Raw genomic sequence first — 20,105 nt, forward strand, 5'->3', positions numbered from 1 at the left:
CCTAACTATTCTACCCAAGGACCAATACAGAAGTGCTTGAATTACTATATGATCCCTAAATCTAACCCTTACCCTAACCACAAAAACCACCCTCCAGTTCACTGGTACTTAAATTCCAAGTGTATCACTTACCCCAAACTTTAACCCTAATACTACCCTTCATAACCATACTGAAATGGTCTCCTCCTTGAAATCCAACAGGTTGCCAATGCCTAACACTAAGCCTAACCATGGCCATCATGTCAAAACTCAATCAGGCCCTTGAATTCCAGCACTATTCTTAACCCTAACCCTATCACTAACCATAACACCAACACAACAATAGTCAGGTACCTGAATTCCAACATTCTCTGTGTCCCTTAAAATAACATGAACCATAAAACTAACATTCATACCCACACTCCAAAACTCAGGTAAATGAATTTTGACTGAAAACCTAAACCTAAACTGAGCCCTAATGCTAACCATTATACCCAAGCCCCAACATGAGTACTTGAAATCCTACACTATTCCTAACATGAACCTTAAATCTAAGCCTAACCCTAACCATCAAACCCATCATGCTCATACTGAAACCCCATCATGCTCACACTGAAATCATCAGGTACTTGGATTCAAACCCTATTCTTAACCCTAACCACAACAATAAATTTAATACCTATGCTCCAATAGTCAGGTACCTGAATTCCAACACTCTCTGTAACCAGTAACATAACATGAACCCAAAAACTAACACTCATACCCACACTCCAAATCTCAGATACATGAATTTGGAATGAAAACCTAACCCTAAATGTAACCCTAATCCTAAACTTTATACCCATGGTCCAATACAAAGGTACCTGAAATCCTACACAATCCCTATCGCTTATCCTAAATCTAACCCTCAACCTAACCATGCAACCCTCACTCCAATGCACAGATACTTAAATTCTAAGCCTATCACTTACCCCAACCCTAACCCTCAACCTAATCCTAACCCCAACTCTTCAGGTCATCACCATGCTCACATGTTCACATACTTGAAATGGAAAAGGATACCAACGCCTAACACTAAAACTGACCATTATGCTCACACTCAAATCATCAGGTACTTGAATTTCAACAAGATCCTTAACCCTAACACTAACACTAAACTTAATACCCACACTCCAATAGTCAGGTACCTGAATTTCAACACTCTCTGTAACACTTAAAATAACATGAACCCAAAAACTAACATTCATCCCCACACTCCAAAACTCAGATACATGAATTTGGACCAAAAACCTAACACTAAAAATAACCCTAACCCTAACCATTATACCCAAAGTCCAATAAACAAGTACTTGTAATCCTAACCCTAACAATCCAACCCACACTCCAATACATGGATGTTTATATTCTAAGCCTATCACTTACCCAAACCCCCACCCTAAAACTAACCCTAACCCTAACACTTCAGGTCATCCCATGCTCAAATGCTCACGTACTTGAAATCCAAAAGGACACCAATGCCTAACACTAACACTAACCCTAACCCTGACCATCATGCTCACACTCAAATAATCAGGTACTTGAATGCTAACCTTATTCTTAACCCTAGTCCTAACACTAACCTTAATACCCACACACCAATAATCAGATACCTAAATTCCAGTGCTATCTGTACCCCTGAAAATGACAAGACCCCAAAATCTAAAATTCATACCCACACTCCAAAGTTCAGGTACATGAATTTGGACAGAAAACCTAGTGCTAACCCTAAACATTATACGCACAGTCCAATACAAAGATACATGAAATACTACATGATCCCTAACCCTAACCATAATACTAACCATCAAACCCACACTCCAATACACAGTTACTTAAATTTCAAACCTATCTCTTACCCCAACTCCCACCCTAACCCTAACACTACCCTTCAAATACCCACTGAAATGGTTGGTGTATGCCTTGAAATACAACAGGATACCAATGCCTAACACTAACACTAACACTAACATTGAATATGATTCTCACCCTCAAGTAATCAGGGAGTTGTATTCCAAAACTGTTCTTAACCCTTACCAAAACACTAACCTTAATATCCACACTCCAGTAGTCAGGTACCTGAATTCCAACACTCTCTGTAAACTTTAAAATAACAGGAACCCAAAAGCTAACATTCATACCCACACTCCAAACTTAGGTATATGAATTTGACCAAAAACCTAACCATAAACCTAACCCTAATGCTAACCATTATACCCACGGCCCAATACACCAATCGTAATATATCCCTATTCTGAACCCTAAATCTAAGCCTAACCCTAACCATCAAACCCACACTCTAATACACAGGTACTGAAATTCCAAGCCTATCACTTACCCCAAAACTAACCCTAAACGTTCCCCTAATGCTAACCTAACATATGTTTCATCTCCACTCTGAAATGCTCATGTACTTCTAATCAAAAAAAATATCAATGCCTAACACTAACACTGACGCTGACCACTATGCTCACACTAAAATAATCAGGCACTTGAATTCCAACACTATTCTTAACCCTAGCCCTAACACTAACCATAATACCCACACTGGAATTGTCAGGAACCTGAATTTCAACACTCTCTGTAACCCTTAAAATAACACAAACCCCAAAACAAACAGTCATACCCACAGTCCAAAACACAGGTATGTGAATTTAAACTGAAAACCTAACCCTAACACTAACCATTATACCAAGGGTCCAATACACATGTACTTTTTTTTTTTAATTCTTTTATTGGTACATTGTAGGTATGCAACACAATTACATTTCTCATTGGGAATTGTACCTTTATATAATGCATCTTGGTTCTTATTTTTTCCCCATTCCTAGCCCTCCCTTCACGCCCTCCACCCTTCCCTATTTACAAAGACTTTATTTCCAATTTTTCCATTTCTCATCATTTTTTCCTTTCCCTTCTTTCCTTTCCCCTGTGCCTCCCACTACCCCTGCCTCTTTGGACATTTTATTCCTATTTTACATTATCGATTATTCATTCTAATCATTGGTACATTTTAGGTATACAATATAATGACATTCATCAGTGGAAATTTGCACCTTTACATAGTCTCTCTTGGTTCTTGTTTTTCACCCATACCCAGCCCTCCCTTCAACCCCTCCAGCCCTCCCTATTTACAAAACTTTTGTTCCTATTTTTCCATTTTCTCATATTAATCCCATTCCCTTCTATCCTTTCCCCTAGCCCTCCCACTTCCTTCCCCTTTGCCCCTTTTCTTCCTATTTCACATGACCTATTATACATTCAGTCCTTATTTACACTTTCAGTTTCTCACACCAGAGAAACTATTTGGTATTTACACATCTGTGTCCTATTTATTTCACTTAAGAGTATTGCCTCAATGTGCATCTACTTATCTATAAGTGTCTCTAATTTCTCATTTTTTATGGCTGAGTAGTACTTCATTTTATTTAAAAAACCACATTTTCTTTATCCAGTCTCCAGTTGATGGGCATTTGGGCTGTTTCCAAGTTTTAGCTATTACAAACTGTGCTGCTATGAACATGGGTGCACATATATCACTGTGGTATGATTCTTTTAATTCTTTGGGGAAGATCCCCAGCAGTGGAATAGCAGGGTCAAATGGGACTTCCAGTCCTAGTTCATTGAGGTATCTCCATACTGATTTCCACGGTGCTTGCACCAGTCTACACTCCCACCAGCAGTGGAGCAGGGTTCCTCTTTCCCCACAGTCCCATCAGCATTTGTTATTGGTTGATTTCATGATAGCAGCCATGCTTTCTGGAGTGAAGTGGAATCTCAGCATTGTTGTCATTTGCCTCTCTCGAATGACCAGTGACATTGAACATTTTTTCATGTACTTATTTGCTATCTCTACTTCTTTGTGTGAGAAATGTCTGTTCATTTCAGATGCCCATTTTTGGATTGGGTCTTTACATTTGGGAGGTCTGACCTTTCAAAATTCTTTATAGATTCGAGATAGTAGACCTTTGACTGAGGAAGAGCAGGTGAAGATTTTTTCCCACATTGTGGATTGTCTCTTCACACTGCTGGTGGTTTCTCTTGCTGTGCAGAAGCTTTTTAATAAGAAGAGATCCCATTTGTTGATTGTGCTAGTTCACGGGCAACTGACGTTTTGTTCATAAAATCTTTTCCTACACCGATGTCTTCAAGGGTTCTACCTAACCTCTGTTCCAACTGGTTCAGAGTTTCTATTTTAATATTTAGGTCTTTAATCCATTTTGATTTTAGTTTAGTGCATGGTGAGAGATACAGGTCTAGTTTTAATCTTTGGCAAGTTGAAGCCCAATGTTTCCAGCGCCATTGATTAAAGAGGCTATCTTTCCTCCAGTGAGGGTGTTTGGCTCCTTTGTCGAAGATGAGATGGCTGAGTGTGTCTGGTGTTGTTTCTGCATCTTCTAATCTGTTCCACTGGTCCTCAAGTCTGTTTCTTTGCCAGTACCATGCTGTTTTTATCACAGTAGTTTTGTAGTATAGTTGCAGGTTGGGGATTGTGATACCCCCTGCCATGTCTCTGTTACCTAGAATTGCTTTTGCTATTCTGGGTCTCTTCTTGCTCCAAATGAATTTTTGGATCTTTTTCTCGAGGTCTATGAAGTATGCTGCTGGGATCTCAACTGGAATTGCATTAAATCTATATAGCAGTTTGGGAAGTATGGCCATTTTCACTATATTAATCCTTCCTACCCAGGAGCATGGGATGTCTGTCCATTTTCTGAAATCATCTTCAATCTCTCTTTTCAGAGTGCCATAGTTTTCAGAGAAGAGGTCTTTGATTTCTTTCGTTAGGATGATTCCTAGGTATTTCAGTTTTTTGGATGCTATTGTGAAAGGAATTATTTGCCCTATTTCTCTCTCAGTGAGTCTGTCATTGGTGTAGAGGAAAGCTATTGAGTTTTGTGTGTTGACCTTGTAACCAGCTACTTGACTGAATTTGGTTATTAAGTCTAGAAGACTTTTGGTGGAGTTCTTGGGGTCTTCTATATAGAGTATCATGTCATCTGCAAATACTGACAATTTGACTTCTTCATTACCTATCTTTATTGCTTTTATTTCTTTCTCTTGTCTAATTGCTGTGGCTAACGTTTCCAGAACTATATTGAACAAGAGTGGTGATAGTGGACATCCTTGTCTTGTTCCTGATTTGAGTGTGAAGGATTTCAGTTTTTGACCATTTGGTATGATATTGGCTGTTGGTTTTTCATAGATGGCTTCTTTTAGTTTGAGGTAGAGACCATCTATTCCAATTTTTTGTAGGGTTTTTATCATGAATGCATGTTGGATTTTTTCAAAAGCTTTTTCTGTGTCTATGGGGATAATCATAAGGTTTTTGTCCTTGGCTCTATTGATATAGTGTATTACACTGATTCATTTTCCTATATTGAACCATCCCTACATCCCTGGGATGAATCCCACTTGGTCAGGGTGTATGATCTTCTTGATGATCTTCTGCATTCTGTTTGCCAGTATCTTACTAAGGATTTTTGCATCTATGTTCATTAATGAGATTGGCCTATAGTTCTCTTTTTCAGTTGGGTCTTTCTCTTCTTTGGGGATCAAGGTGCTGCTTGCTTCCAGGAATGAATTTGGGAGTATTGCTTCCCTTTCAATTTCATTGAAGAGTTTAAACAGTAGTGGCAGCAGTTCCTCTCTAAATGTCTTGTAGAATTCAGCAGTGAAGCCATCAGGGCCCAAGCTTTTCTTAGGTGATAAGTTTTTAATTACGTTTTCAATTTCATTGGTTGATATTGGGTTGTTCAGAGTTTTTAGGTCTTCTTTGTTCAACTTTGGTGATTCATATGTATCTAGGAATCTGTCTATTTCTTCTGTGTTGTCCATCTTATTGGGGTATAGGTTCTGGAAGTAGGTATTGATGATCCTCTGGGTTTCTGCTGGGTCTATTTTAATTTCACCCTTTTCATTCCTAACTGCATGGATTTGGGCCTTCTCTTTCCTTTTTCTGACAAGGGTGACTCAAGGTTTATCAATTTTGTTGATTCTTTCAAAGAACCATCTCTTGACTTCATTGATTTTTTTGGTAACGTTCTCTTAGTTTCCATTGCATTGATTTCTCCTCTGATCTTTATAATTTCCTCGCTTGTATGAGCTTTGGGGTTGTCCTCCTCTTCTTCTGCTAGAAGCTTGAGGTTCAGCATCAGGTTGTTTAATTGGGCTCGTTCTGTTTTCCTAATATGCTTATTCACTGCTATGAATTTCCCTCATAAGACTGCTTTCATTGTGTCCCATACATTCCGATATGTTGTATTGTCATTGTCATTTAATTGAAGGAACTGTCTGATTTCTTCTTTAATTTCCTCTGTGACCCATTGGTTATTCAGAAGTGTGTTGTTCAATTTCCACGTGTTTATGACATTTTTTGAGTTTCTTTTGCTATGGATCTCCAATTTCATCGCACTACGGTCTGATAATATACAGGGAATAACTTCAATTCCTTTGCACTTACTTAAACATGTTCTATGTGTGAGTATGTGGTCTATTTTGGAGAATGACCCATGTGCAGCTGAGAAGAATGTGTATTCTGATTTTGTGGGGTGGAAGACTCTCTAAACATCTGTTAAGTTCATTTGTTCAAGAGCTCGATTGAGTTCTAGTATTTCATTACTTATTTTTAGTCTAGTTGATCTATCTATTTGTGATAGTGGGGTGTTGAGGTCCCCCACTACAATTGTATTAGTGCATATATGACTTTTCATGTCTGTTAGTATTTGTTTTATATAGTTGGGTGCGCTAGTGTTTGGTGCATAGATATTCATGATTGTCATCTCTTCCTCTTGGATTCTTCCCTTTACAAGGATGTAGTGTCCTTCTTCTTCTCTCTTAATGAGTGTTGGTTTGAAATCTAGTTGATCTGCCAAGAGGATAGCTACTCCTGCTTTTTTTCGGGTTCCTGTCACATGCAGTATTGTTTTCCACCCTTTAACTTTCAGTCTATGAGTTTCTTTTTGAATTAAGTGTGTTTCTTGTATGCAGCATATTGTTGGATTTTGCTTCTTGACCCATTCTGCCAGTCTATTTCTTTTGATCGGTGAATTGAGACCATTGACATTGATGGTTATAACTGAAATGTATTGACTTGTCATTGCCATGACTTTTTCTTTTTGTTGGGTTTTCCCCCTTTACATTTAATTTCTTGTCATGCCAGATGGGTTCCTTCTGCTTTGCTTCCTGGGTTTGTGATCCTCAATGTCTGTTCCTAGGCTATTGTGTAAAATTCTTTGGAGTGCTGGTTTGGTATTCACGAAGTTCCTAAGGTGCTCTTTGTCATGAAAGTATCTTATTTCTCCATCCATTTTGAAAGATAGTTTTGCAGGGTACATCAATCTGGGTTGGAGGCTGTTTTCTTTTAGGGCTTGGAATATGTCACTCCAAGCTCTTCTTGCCTTGATGGTTTGTGTTGAGCAGTCTGCTGTGATTCTGATGGGGCTTCCTTTGTATGTGATTTGTTTCTTTTCTCTGACTGCTTGGAGAACTTTGTTCTTTTGTTGTGTTTCTGGAATCTTAACAATTATATGCCTATATGTAGATTTTTTTTTGATCAAGGCTATTTGGAGTCCTATATGCCTCACTTATCTGTATGTCAAGCTCTTTTCCCCTGCTTGGGAAGTTTTCTGCCATTATTTCTGTGAAGAGATTTTTTATGTCATCTGCACTCTCTCCTGTTTCTTCATTGAGCCCAATCAGTCTTATGTTATTCCTTTTTGCATCATCTAGCAGCTGCTGGATTGATTTCTCATGTTCCCTTATAATTTTGAAGCAATTTTTCTTTTCCTGGTCACTAATTGCAATCTTATCTTCTATATCTGAAATTCTGTCCTCACATTGGCTCATTTTGCTGTGTAGACTTTCAATGGAGTTTTTCATGTCCTGGAAATCTATTTGCATCTGTTTTATGGATTCCATTTGTTTCTTATGTTGGGATTCCATCATGTTCCTCAGTTCCTCTCTAGATTTATTAATCATGTCTTGCACTAAGGGCACAATTTGTCCTGTTATCTGAGAAATTATTTCTGATTTCATTTTTTCCAGATCCCCTTTTGTTGCCAGTTCAGTGGGTCCAGGTGGTTGAGTATCAGAGGGTTCCATCTCATTTCCCTTTGGGGTTGCTGTAGGTGATCTGGAGGTCTGGTTTTGAGACTTATTTATGTGTTTTCTGATTTCGACTGGGGCAGGGTGCTGTTAGCACCTGCACGGATTACCTCCTCTGAGCTGGGTGAGGTGGGAGAGGGACCGGGAGCAGCGGTAGGAATGGTGACCCAAAAGCCCTTTCCTGTTGGCTGGGAGCAGCCGGAGGGATGGTGGCCAGGAAACCCCTTCCTCTGGACCAGGAGCAGTGGGATGGTGGCTCAGATGCCCCTCCCTCTGGGCCAGGAGTGGTGGGAGGGATGGTGGCCCAGAAGCCCCTTCCTCTGGGCCAGAAGCTGCAGGACAGAAGGTGTCCCAAAAGCCCTTTCCTGTGGGCTGGGAGCAGCAGAAGGGATGGTGACTTGGAAGCCCTTCCTCTGGACCAGGAGCAGTGGGATGATGGCTCAGAAGCCCCTACCTCTGGGCCGGGAACAGTGGGACTCAGTACCTTGGTCTGGTTGTCTGGTGTCCTCTGCGCCTTGGTAATGTGGAATCAGGTGGCTGCCTGTCTGCAGTGGGGTGATTTGGTGTCTTCTGCGTGACTCAGGACCTTGGTAAGGCATGCACAGACCTGCCTGTCTGCAGCGGGCTGATTCGGCATGTTCCACGGGACTGGGGACCTCGGCAGGGTGTGGGCAGACCTGCCTTTCTGCCAATACACATGTACTTCTAATCTTACACTGTGCCTAACATGAACCCTAAATCTAAACCTATCCCTAACCATCAAACCCGCACTCCAATGCACAGGTACTTAAATTCCAAGAATATCACTGACCCCATCCCTAACACTAACCCTAACACTACCTGTTAAAAGAACTCTGAAATGGTTTTCTCCTTGAAATACAACAGGATACCAATGCCTAACACTAACACTATCCCTGAAAATCATGCTCACAATCAAATTATCAGATACTTGAATTCCAACACTATTCTTTTTTTTTTTTTTTTTTGATACTGGGGATTGAACTTGGGTCCTTGCACTTGCAAGGCAAGCAGTGGAACCACTGAGCTAAATCCCCTGCCCTTCCAAGGCTATTCTTAACCTTAACCCTAATATAATACACATACTCTAATAGTCAGGTGCCTGAATTCCAACCATCTCTGTAACCCTTAAAAGAACATGAACCCAAACACTAACATTCATACCCACACTCCAAAACTCAGGGACATGAATTTGAATCGAAAACCAGCCCTTAACCTAATGCTATCCCTAACCATTATAGCCATGTTCCAATACAGAGGTACTTGAAATCCTATGTTATCCCTAACCCTTACCCTAAATCTAACACTAAACCTAATCATCAAAACCACACTCCAATACACAGGTACTTAAATTCCAAGCCTATCACTTATCCCAACTGTACCCTAACCATAACACTACCAGTAATATCCACTCTCAAATGCTCACGTGCTTGAAATTCAACAGGATACCAATGCTTAACACTAACATAAACCCTGACCATCATGCTCACACTCAAATAATCAGTACTTTAATTCTAACACTATTCTTAACTCTAAACCTAACACTAATCATAATACCCACACTCCTTAGTCAAGAACCTGAATTCCAACACTCTCTGTAACCCTTAAAATAACACAAACCCCAAAACATTCACACCCTCACTCCAAACATCTGGTGCATGAATTTTAACAAAATACCAACCCTAAGCCTGACCCTAATCCTGACCAATATGGCCATAGTCCAATACACAGGTATTTGAAATCCTAAAAGATGCCTAACCCTAACCCTAAATCTAACCCTAACCCTAACCATCAAACCCACAGTCCAATACACAAGTACTTAAATTCCAAGCCTATCACTTCCCCCAACCCTAAAAACCCTAACCTGAACCCTAACACTACCGGTCATAGCCACTCTCAAATGCTCACATACTTGAAATCCAACAGGATACAATGACTAACAAAAAGCCTAACCCTTACCATCATGCTCATGCTCTAGTAATAAGGTACTTGAACTCCAACACTATTCTTAACTGTTACCCTAACACTAGCCATAATACCCACACTTCTACAGTCAGGTACCTGAATTCTGACATTCTCTGTAACCCTTAAAATAACATGAACCCAGGGCTGGATATTTAGCGCAGTGGTTCTTCTGCCTGTCTCACAAGTGCAAGGTCCTGAGTTTGATCCCCAGTACCAAAAAAACAAAAAACCAAAAAAACCCACACACAAACCCAAAAAGTAACATTCAAATCCACACTCCAAAACTCAGGTGCATGAGGTATCCATAGTGCAATAGACAGTGTATACAGTGAATTTAGCAAACTTAATTTGAACTATATTTCCTCTGAAAAGGAAAGTAATGTGGTCTCAAAGTACGGAAGTACAGAAGTACTGGTACTTGTACACACCCTGAAAATGAGATAAATGCTCTTTATTCAAACACTTTTTATGTTTTTCATGGTTCACAAATTTAGTGTTTATTCTCCTATATAATACCCTTAATTTTAATATGAAGATATGAATTGAGCAATTCAGAGTGTATACAATGGGTTTAGAAACTTAATTTTGAACATTATTTCCTTGTGAAAAGGAAAGTAATGGTGTATGGAAGTACAGAAGTACAGTAGTACCAGCATGTGTACATCCCCTGAAAATAAGATAAGTTCTCTTTATTCAAACACTTTTTATGTTTTTCATGGTTTACAAATTTGCATATTTTTTCTTCCATATAACATTCTTAATTTTAATATGAAGGTATGTATTGACAAATGGAGAGTGCATAGAAAGTGCATGTAATGGGTTTAGCAAACTTAATTTTGAAGTGCATTTCCTTCTGAAAATAAAATTAATGCATTACCAAAGTACAGAAATAGAGAAGTACATAAGCACAGAAATACCGGTATTGTGTATCCCCTGAAAATAAGGTAAATTCTCTTTATTCAGATACTTTTTATGTTTTCCATGGTTCACAAATATAAATATTTGTGCTTCTCAATAACATCCTTAATTTTAATGTAAAGATATAAATTGACAAATAGAGAGTGTACACAAATGTTTTAGCATACTTAATTTTGAACTCTATTTCCTTCTGTATAGGAAAGTAAAGCAGTACCAAAGTACAGAAGTACAGAGTTACAGGTACTTGTACATCCCCTAAAAATCAGACAAATACTTTAATCAAACACATTTTATGGTTTTCAATGTTCACAAATTTAAATATTTGTACTTCTCTATAACATCCTTAATTTTAATATATAGATATAAATTGACAAGTAGAGAGTGTATAGAGAGTGTATACAATGGGTTTAACATACATAACTTTGAACTCTATTTGCTTCTGAAAAGGAAAGTAATGCAGTACCAAAGTATGGAAGTACAGAAATACAAAAGTACAGGTACTTGTACAACCTCTGAAAATAAGATAAATTCTCTTTATTCAAATTGTTTTTATCTTTTTTGTGGTTCACAAATTTAAATATTTGTGCTTCTCTAGAACATCCTTAATTTTAATATAAAGATATAAATTGAAAAATAGAGAGTGTGTAGAAAGGCTTTGCATATTTAATTTTCAACTCTATTTCCTTCTGTGAAGGAAAGTAATGCAGTACCTTAGTACTGAAATATAGAAATACAGAAGTACAGGTACTTGTACCAACCCTGAAAATAAGACAAATTCTCCTTATTCAAACAGTTTTTATGTTTTTTGTGGTTCACAAACTCAAATATTTATTCCTCTATAAAGCTTCCTTAAATTTATTTGAAGGTATGAATGAACAGATAGAGAGTGTATAGAGTGTACACAATGAGTTTAGCAAACTTAATTTTGAACCATATTTCCTTCTGAAAGGAAAGTAGTGCAGTACTGAAGTACAGAAATAGACAAGTACAGAGGTAGACAAGTACAGAAGTACAGAAATACTGGTACTTGTACATCCCTTAAAAATAAATAAATTCTCTTTATTCAAACATTTTTGTGTTTTTGTAGTTCACAAGTTCAAATATTTGTGCTTCCCTATAACATCCTTAATTTTAATATAAAGATATAAATTGACAAGAGTTTATAGAGAGTGTATACAATGGGTTTAGCATCTTAATATTGAACTCTATTTGATTGTGAAAAGGAAAGTAATGCAGTACCAAAGTACAGATGTAGAGATGTTCAGGTACTTGTACATCCCCTGAAAACAAGATAAATTCTCCTATTCAAATACATTTTTGTTTGTTTGTTTCTTTTCTTTTGTTTGTTTTTTGTAGGTTTTTTGGGTCCCCGGGGTCAAACTCAGGTCCTTCCGCTTGGACTGATTGAGCTAAATCCCCGGCCCCTATTCAAATACTTTTTATGTTTTTCATGGCTCACAAATTATATATTTGTGCTTCTCTACAGCATCCTTAATTTTAATATAAAGATATAAATTGACCAACAGAGGGTGTATAGAGAGTTTATACAAAGGGTTTAGCATACTTAATTTTGAATTCTATTTCTTTCTGTAAAGGAAAGTAATGCAGTACCGAAGTACCAAAGTACAGAAGTACAGAAGGACAGGTACTTGTACATACCCTGAAAATAAAATAAATTCTCTTTATTCAAACACTTTTTATGGTTTTCATGGTTCACAATTTTAAATATTTGTGCTTCTGTATAACATCCTTAATTATACTCTAAAGGTATAAATTTACAAACAGAGAGTGTACAGAAAGTATATGCAATGGGTATAGCATACTTAATTTTGAACTTTATTTCCTTCTGAAAAATAAAATAATACAGTCCCAAAGTACAGAAGTTCAGAAGTATAGAAGTCCAGAAGTATGGAAGTGCAGGTACTTGTTCAGCCCCTGAAAGTAAGATAAATTCTCTTTATTAAAACTTTTTATTTTTTCATGCTTTACAAATTTAAATTTGTGTGCTTCTGTATAACATCCTTAATTTTAATATAAGCTTATAGAGTGACTAAAAGGGAATGTATAGAGAGTGTATGCAATGAGTTTTGCATGCTTAATTTTTTTTTTGGCTTAAATTCTTTTATTGGTACATTTTAGGTATACAATACTTTTACATTTATCATTAGGTGCTTGTACCTGTACATGATGTATCTTGGTTCTTATTTTTTCCCCATTACCTGTGCGCCCTTCACCCCTCCAACCTTCCCTATTTACATAGACTTCGTTTCCATTTTTTTTTCTTTGCTCATAATTTTTCCTTTCCATTCTTTCCTTTCCTCATCTCCTCCCACCACCCCTACCCCTTTGGACCTTTTCCTATTTCAAAGTATCAATTATTAATTATTAATCCTTTTAATCCTTATTTACACTCTCAGTTTCTCACACTAGAGAAACTATTTGGTATTTACACATGTGTGTCCTATTTATTTCACTTAAGAGGATGGCCTCGATATGCATCCATTTAGCTATAAATGACTCTAGGTTCTCATTCTTTATGGCTGAGTAGTACTCCGTTTTATAAAAAAAAAACCACATCTTCTTTATCCAGTTTCCAGTTGATGGGAACTTGGGCTGTTTCCAAGCTTTAGCTATTACAAACTGTGCTGCTATAAACATGGGTGCATGTATATCTCTGTGGTATGATTCTTTTAATTCTTTGGGGAAGATACCCAACAGGGGACTAGCTGGGTCAAATGGGACCTCGGGCCCTAGTTCTTTGAGGTATCTCCACCCTGGTTTCCATAGTGTTTGCACCAGTCTCAACTCCCACCAACAGTGGAGAAGGGTTCCTTTCTCTCCACACCCATGCCAGCCTTTGTTATTGGTTGATTTCTTGATAGCAGCCACTCTTTCTGGGGTGAGGTGGACTCTCAGCATTGTTTTCATCTGCATCTCTTGAATGACCAGTGATGGTGAACATTTTTTCATATATTTATTTGCTGCTTATATTTCTTTGTCTGAGAAATGTCTGTTCATTTCAGATGCCCATATTTGATTTGGGTCTTTGAATTTGGGGGGTCTGATTGTTTTCAGCTCTTTATATAGTCTAGATAGTAGCCCTTTGTCTGAGTTACAGCTACTAAAAATTTTTTCTCACATTGCAGGTTGTCTGTTAGCTCTGTTGGTGGTTTCTCTTGTAGTTCAGGAGATTTTTAATAAGATGAAATCCCAGTTGTTGATTCTTTCTGCTAGTTCTCATGCTATTGAGGTTTTGTTTATAAAGTCTTTTCCTATGCCAAGAGTTTTTCCTTCAAGAGTTCTACCTTACTTATCCTCCAACAAGTTTAGTGCTTCTGTCTTAATATTTATATCTTTAATCCACTTCAATCTTAGGTTAGTGCATGGTGATAGATATGGGTCTAGTTTTAACCTTTGGCAGGTTGAAATCCGGTTTTTCCAACACTGTTTATTAAATAGGCTATCTTTCCTCCAGTGAGGGTCGTTGGCTCCTTTGTCAAAGATGAGGTGGCTGAGCATGTCTGGAGGTGTTTCTGCATCTTCTAATCTATTCCACTGATCCTCAGGTCTGTTCCTTTACTAGTACCATGCTGATTTTATCACAGTAGCTTTGTAGTATAGTTTCAAGTTGGGGATTGTGATACCCCCAGCCATTTCTCTGTTGCCCAGAATTGCTTTTACTAGTCTAGGTCTCTTCTGGTTCCAAATGAATTTCTGGATTGTTTTCTCTATTTCTGTGAAGTATATTGTTGGAATTTCAATCGGCATTGCATTAAATCTATATAGTAGTTTTGGAAGTATGGCCATTTTCACTATATTGGTTCTTCCTACCCAGGAGAAAGGGATGTCATTCCATTTTCTTGTATCCGCCTCGATCTCCTTTTTCAGGGTGCTGTAGTTTTCAGTGTAGAGGTCTTTTGCTTCCTTTGTTAGATTGATTCCTAGATATTTCATTTTTGTTTCCCTAATTTCTCTCTCCGTGAATCTGCTATTTGTGTACAAGAAGGCTATTGTTTTTTGAGTGTTGACCTCATATCCAGCTGCTCTACTGAATCTGTCAATTAAATCCAGAAGTCTTTTGGTAGAGTTTTTTGGGTCTTCTATGCAAAGTATCATATCATCAGCAAATAATGACAGTTTAACTTCTTCTTTTCCTACCTTTATTCCTTTTATTTCTTTCTCTTTTCTAATTGCTGTGGCTAATGTTTCCAGAACTATAGTGAACAGGAGTGGTGATAGTGGGCATCCTTGTCTTGTTCCTGATTTTAGCATGAAAGTTTTCAGTTTTTGACCATTTAGTATGATGTTAGCTGTTGGTTTTTCATAGATAGCCTTAAGCAGGTTGAGATAAAGACCTTCTATTCCAATTTTGTGTAGCGTTTTTATCATGAATGGGTGTTGGATTTTGTCAAATGCCTTTTCTGCATCTATTGAGATGATCATATGGTTTTTGTCCTTGACTCTGTTAATATAGTGTTTTACATTTTTTGATTTACAAATGTTGAACCATCCTTGCATCCGTGGGATAATTACAACTTGGTCAAGGTGTATGATCTTCTTGATGACACTCTGTATTCTGTTTGCCGGTGTCTTGTTGAGGATTTTTGCATCTATGTTCATTAGGGAGATTGGTCTGTAGTTCTCTTTTTGGGTTGGGTCTTTCCTTGGTTTTGGAATCAAAGTAACACTTTCTTCCAGGAATGAATTTGGAAGTATTGCTTCCCTTTCAATTTCCTTGATGAGTTTAAAGCGTAATGGCATTAATTCTTCTTTAAATGTCTTGTAGAATTCATCAGTGAAGCCATCCAGACCTGGGCTTTCCTTTGTTGGTAAATATTGTATTACACTTTCAATTTCCCTCATTGTAATTGGGGTGTTTAGAATTTCTATATCTTCATTTAACTTTGATAATTCATATGTATCTAAGAATCTGTCCATTTCTTCTTTGTTTTCCATTTTATTAGAATACAAGTTCTCAAAGTAGGTATTGATGATCCTCTGGATTTCTGCTGGGTCTGTTGTAACTTCCCCTTTTTCATTCTTAATTGCACGTATTTGTGCCTTTTCTTTCCTTTTTTTGATAAGGTTGGCTAAAGGTTTATCAATTTTATTTATTCTTTCAAAAACTCAACTCTTTGATTCATTAATTTTTTGTATTGTTCTCTTAGTCTCCATTGCATTGATTTCTGCTCTGATCTTTATACTTTCCTCTCTTGCATGAGCTTTGGGTTTATTATTCTCTTCTTTTGCTAGGAGTTTGAGGTTCTGCATTAGGTCATTTATCTGAGTTCTCTCTGTTTTTCTAATATGGGCATTCACTGCTATGAATTTCCCGTGTATAACTGCTTTCATTGTGTCCCATAGATTCCTGTATGTTGTACTGGCATTATCATTTACTTGTAGAAACTGTCTAATTTCTTCTTTAATTTCCTCTGTGACTCATTGGTTGTTCAGGAGGGTGTTATTCAATTTCCAGGTGTTTGTGGGAGTTTTGCAGTTTCTCATGTTATTGATCTCCAATTTTATTGCACTATGGTCTGATAATATACAGAGGGTAATTTCAATTCTTTTACATTTCCTTAGACATGTTGTATGAGCTAGCATGTGGTCTATTCTGGAGAATGACCCGTGTGCAGCTGAAAAGAATGTGTATTCTGATTTTGTGGGGAGGAACACTCTGTAAATATCTATTAAGTCCATTTGTTCAATAGCTTGGTTCAGTTCTTGAATATTGTTGTTAATTTTTTTGTCTAGATGATCTGGCTATTTGTGATAGTAGGGTATCGAGGTCGCCCACTACAATTGTATTAGTGCTTATTTGGTTTTTCATGTCCATTAATATTTGTTTTGTATAGTTGGGGGCACTCATATTTGGTGCATATATATTTAGGATTGTCATCTCTTCCTCTTGGATTGTTCCCTTCACAAGGATGTAGTGACCATCTTTGTCTCTCTTAATTAGTTTGGGTTTGAAATCTACTTTGTCTGCAAATAAGATTGCTATGCCTGCTTTTTTCTGGGTTCCTGTCATGTGTAGATCTGTTTTCCATCCTTTTACTTTCAGTCTATGAATTTCTTTTTGAGTTAGGTGTGTTTCTTTTATACAGCATATTGCTGGATTTTGCTTCTTAATCCATTCTGTCAGTCTATTTCTTTTGATTGGGGAATTGAGGCCATTAACATTGAGGGTTATAATTGATAGATATTGACTCATCCTTGTCATGATATTTTACTGTTGTTGGCTCTTATTTCTTTTTCCCCCTTTCCCTTTAGTGTCTTACTTTGCCTGGTGGCTTCCCTCTGTTGAGCCTCATGGAGTTGTGACCTTCATTGCCTTTTCTAGGATATTGCTTAGAATTGTTTGGAGTGCTGGTTTGGTGTTCATGAATGCTTGATTTTTAACTTTGTTTCCTTCTGAAAGGAAAGTAATGCAGTTCCAAAGTTCAGAAATAGAGAAGTACAGAGATAGACAAGTACAGAAGTACAGAAATACAGACTCTTGTACACCCCCTGAAAATAAGACAAATTCTCTTTCTTCAAACACTTTTTGTTTTTCATGGTTCACAAATTTACATATTTATTCTTCTATATAACATGCCAAATTTTAATATGCAGACATGAGTAAACAGATGGAGAGTGTATAGAGAGTGTATAAAATGTGTTTAGCAAACTTAATTTTGAACAGTATTTCCTTCTGAAAAGGAAAGTAATGCAGTACTGAAGTGCAGAAGTACAGCAGTACTGATACTTGTACACACCCTGCATATAAGACAAATTCTCTTTATGCAAACACTTTTTATATTTTTCATGGTTCACAAATTCAAATATTTATTCCTCTATATAACATCCTTAAATTTATTTGAAGGTATGAATGAACAGATAGAGTGTGTATAAAGTGTATACAATGGGCTTAGCAAACTTAATTTTGAACTGTATTTCCTTCTGAAAAGAAAGTAATGCAGTACCAAAGTACAGAAACAGAGAAGTACAGAGGTAGACAAATATAGAAGTACAGAAATACCGGTACTTGCACATCCCTTAAAAATAAATAAATTCCCTTTATTCAAATATTTTTGTGTTTTTGTGGTTCACAAATTCAAATATTTGTGCTTCTCTATAACATCCTTAATTTTAATATAAAGGTATAAATTGACAGAGTTTATAGAGAGTGTATACAATGGGTTTAGCATACTTCCTTTTGAACTCTATTTGACTGTGAAGAGGAAAGTAATGCAGTACCAAAGTACAGAAGTACAGATGTTCAGGAATATGTACACCCCCTGAAAACTAGATAAATTCTCCCTATTCAAACACTTCTTATGTTTTTCATGGTTCACAAATTTATATATTTGTGCTTCTCTACAACATCCTTCATGTTAATAGAAAGATATGCAGAGAGTGTATAGAAAGTGTATACAAAGGCTTTAGCATACTTAATTTTGAACTCTATTTCCTTCTGAAAAGCAGAGTAATGCAGTACTGAAGTACAGAAATACAGAAGTACTGGTACTTGTACACCCCCTGAAAATAAGATAAATGCTCTTTATTTAAACACTGCTTATGTTTTTTGTGCTTCACAAATTTAAATATTTGTTCTCCTCTATAACATTCTTAATTTTAATATAAAGATATGCATTGACAAATAGTGTATAGAATGGGTTTAGCATACCTAATTTTTAACTCTATTTCCTTCTTAAAAAGAAAGTAATGCAGTATTTCCTATTTTACTTATATTTTCATAGCTCCTTTGAGAAAATATTACAGCTGATTTTATAATACAAAAAGGGGCAAAGTTCTCTTCAGTGGTTTCAGTTTAATAACCACTTTTTACATAATAAATTGAGAAGGGAGAACAAAAGTTCTGTTATTCGGACACTTGCAGCAGAAAGCTACTGGAAAAAGCCATATGCAATGGTATATAGAAATACAGAAGTACAGAAGTGGAACAGAAATTCTGAAGTACGTACAGGCTCTGTATTCAAACACTTTTTATTTGAAGTTAACAAATTTAAATATGTATTCTTCTCTATAACATCCTTAATTTTAATATAAAGATAGGAATTCACAAATAGAGATTGTATAGAGAGGTTCTAGCATTCTTAATTTTTAACTTTATTTTGTTCTTAAAAAGAAAATAAAGCAATAATGCCTTTTTTACTTCTTATATTTTTGTAGCTACTTTGTGAAAATCTTATGGTTGATTTTTAATAGGAAAATGAACAAATTTCTCTTCAGTGCTTTGAGTATGTTTACCACTTTTTACAAAATTACTTTTAAAGGGAGAGTAAAGGCTATGTTTTTCAGATACATGCAGCAGAAAGCTACTGGGAAAGGCCAAACACACCAATAGATAGTGTAAATCAATCCAAATATAAGCAAGAACTTGGCAATTACACTTTAATTTCATCCTAAATTCAGTAGAAGAACATATTTTAGTAATATAAGTTTAGATTATAATAAATGTAACTCCTTTTCTTCTTTTTCTTCACCATCTCAGTTGCAACAATGTGTTTTAGTTTCTTGTATAAAGGCACTTCATATATATCAGCATAGATTTTTATCAAAATATTTTCTGGTTCTGAAAACCACTGTTTCAACAAAGACCAGTTGTCCAAAAAGCCTATCATTCTCTTTTGTATGAGATTTCTTAAGTTCTGGTACCCGTGCTTATCTTGTTGTTCAGCTGTGCCATGTTGACCAGTAACTCTATGAGAGGTAAGTCTCGTCTGACAGTTCTTCAGCTCTGATATCATTTGTGCTGCTCAGCAAGACAGTTTCTTACACATCTAATGATAGGACAAAATCAGCTGCAGAAGAGTGAGGAGGTACTTCTTTGAACTCATTACATCCACAGCCAAGGTGGATATTTGTGCTTTCTTTGTCTGCATTTCTATGAGGCTGCTCTTGCGGCCAGTGAGAGATTCCACTAGAAGCTGGGCTTGGTTTAATGTCATTGGAAAACCATCAAGGATCCACCCTTGATTCACAGGTATCTCCTGAATAGCATTTATGTCATGAAACCAAGAGAAGCCCTGCACCTGATACCAAGCTTCTGGCATGAGCTGACCTGCCCTTGCTACCTA

General features: G+C 36.8%; 1 protein-coding gene across 4 annotated transcripts in view; it reads left to right on the forward strand.

Annotated features, from left to right (window-relative positions):
• Nucleotides 1-20,105, forward strand: part of LOC147828907 (uncharacterized) — a 58,535-nt gene that overhangs the window by 21,457 nt on the left and 16,973 nt on the right. The window lies entirely within an intron of this gene.

The sequence above is a fragment of the Heterocephalus glaber genome, unplaced genomic scaffold (assembly GCF_053883595.1).
Source record: "Heterocephalus glaber isolate CG9 unplaced genomic scaffold, H.glaber_assembly_v1.0 deba00000896, whole genome shotgun sequence".
NCBI lineage: Eukaryota > Metazoa > Chordata > Mammalia > Rodentia > Bathyergidae > Heterocephalus > Heterocephalus glaber.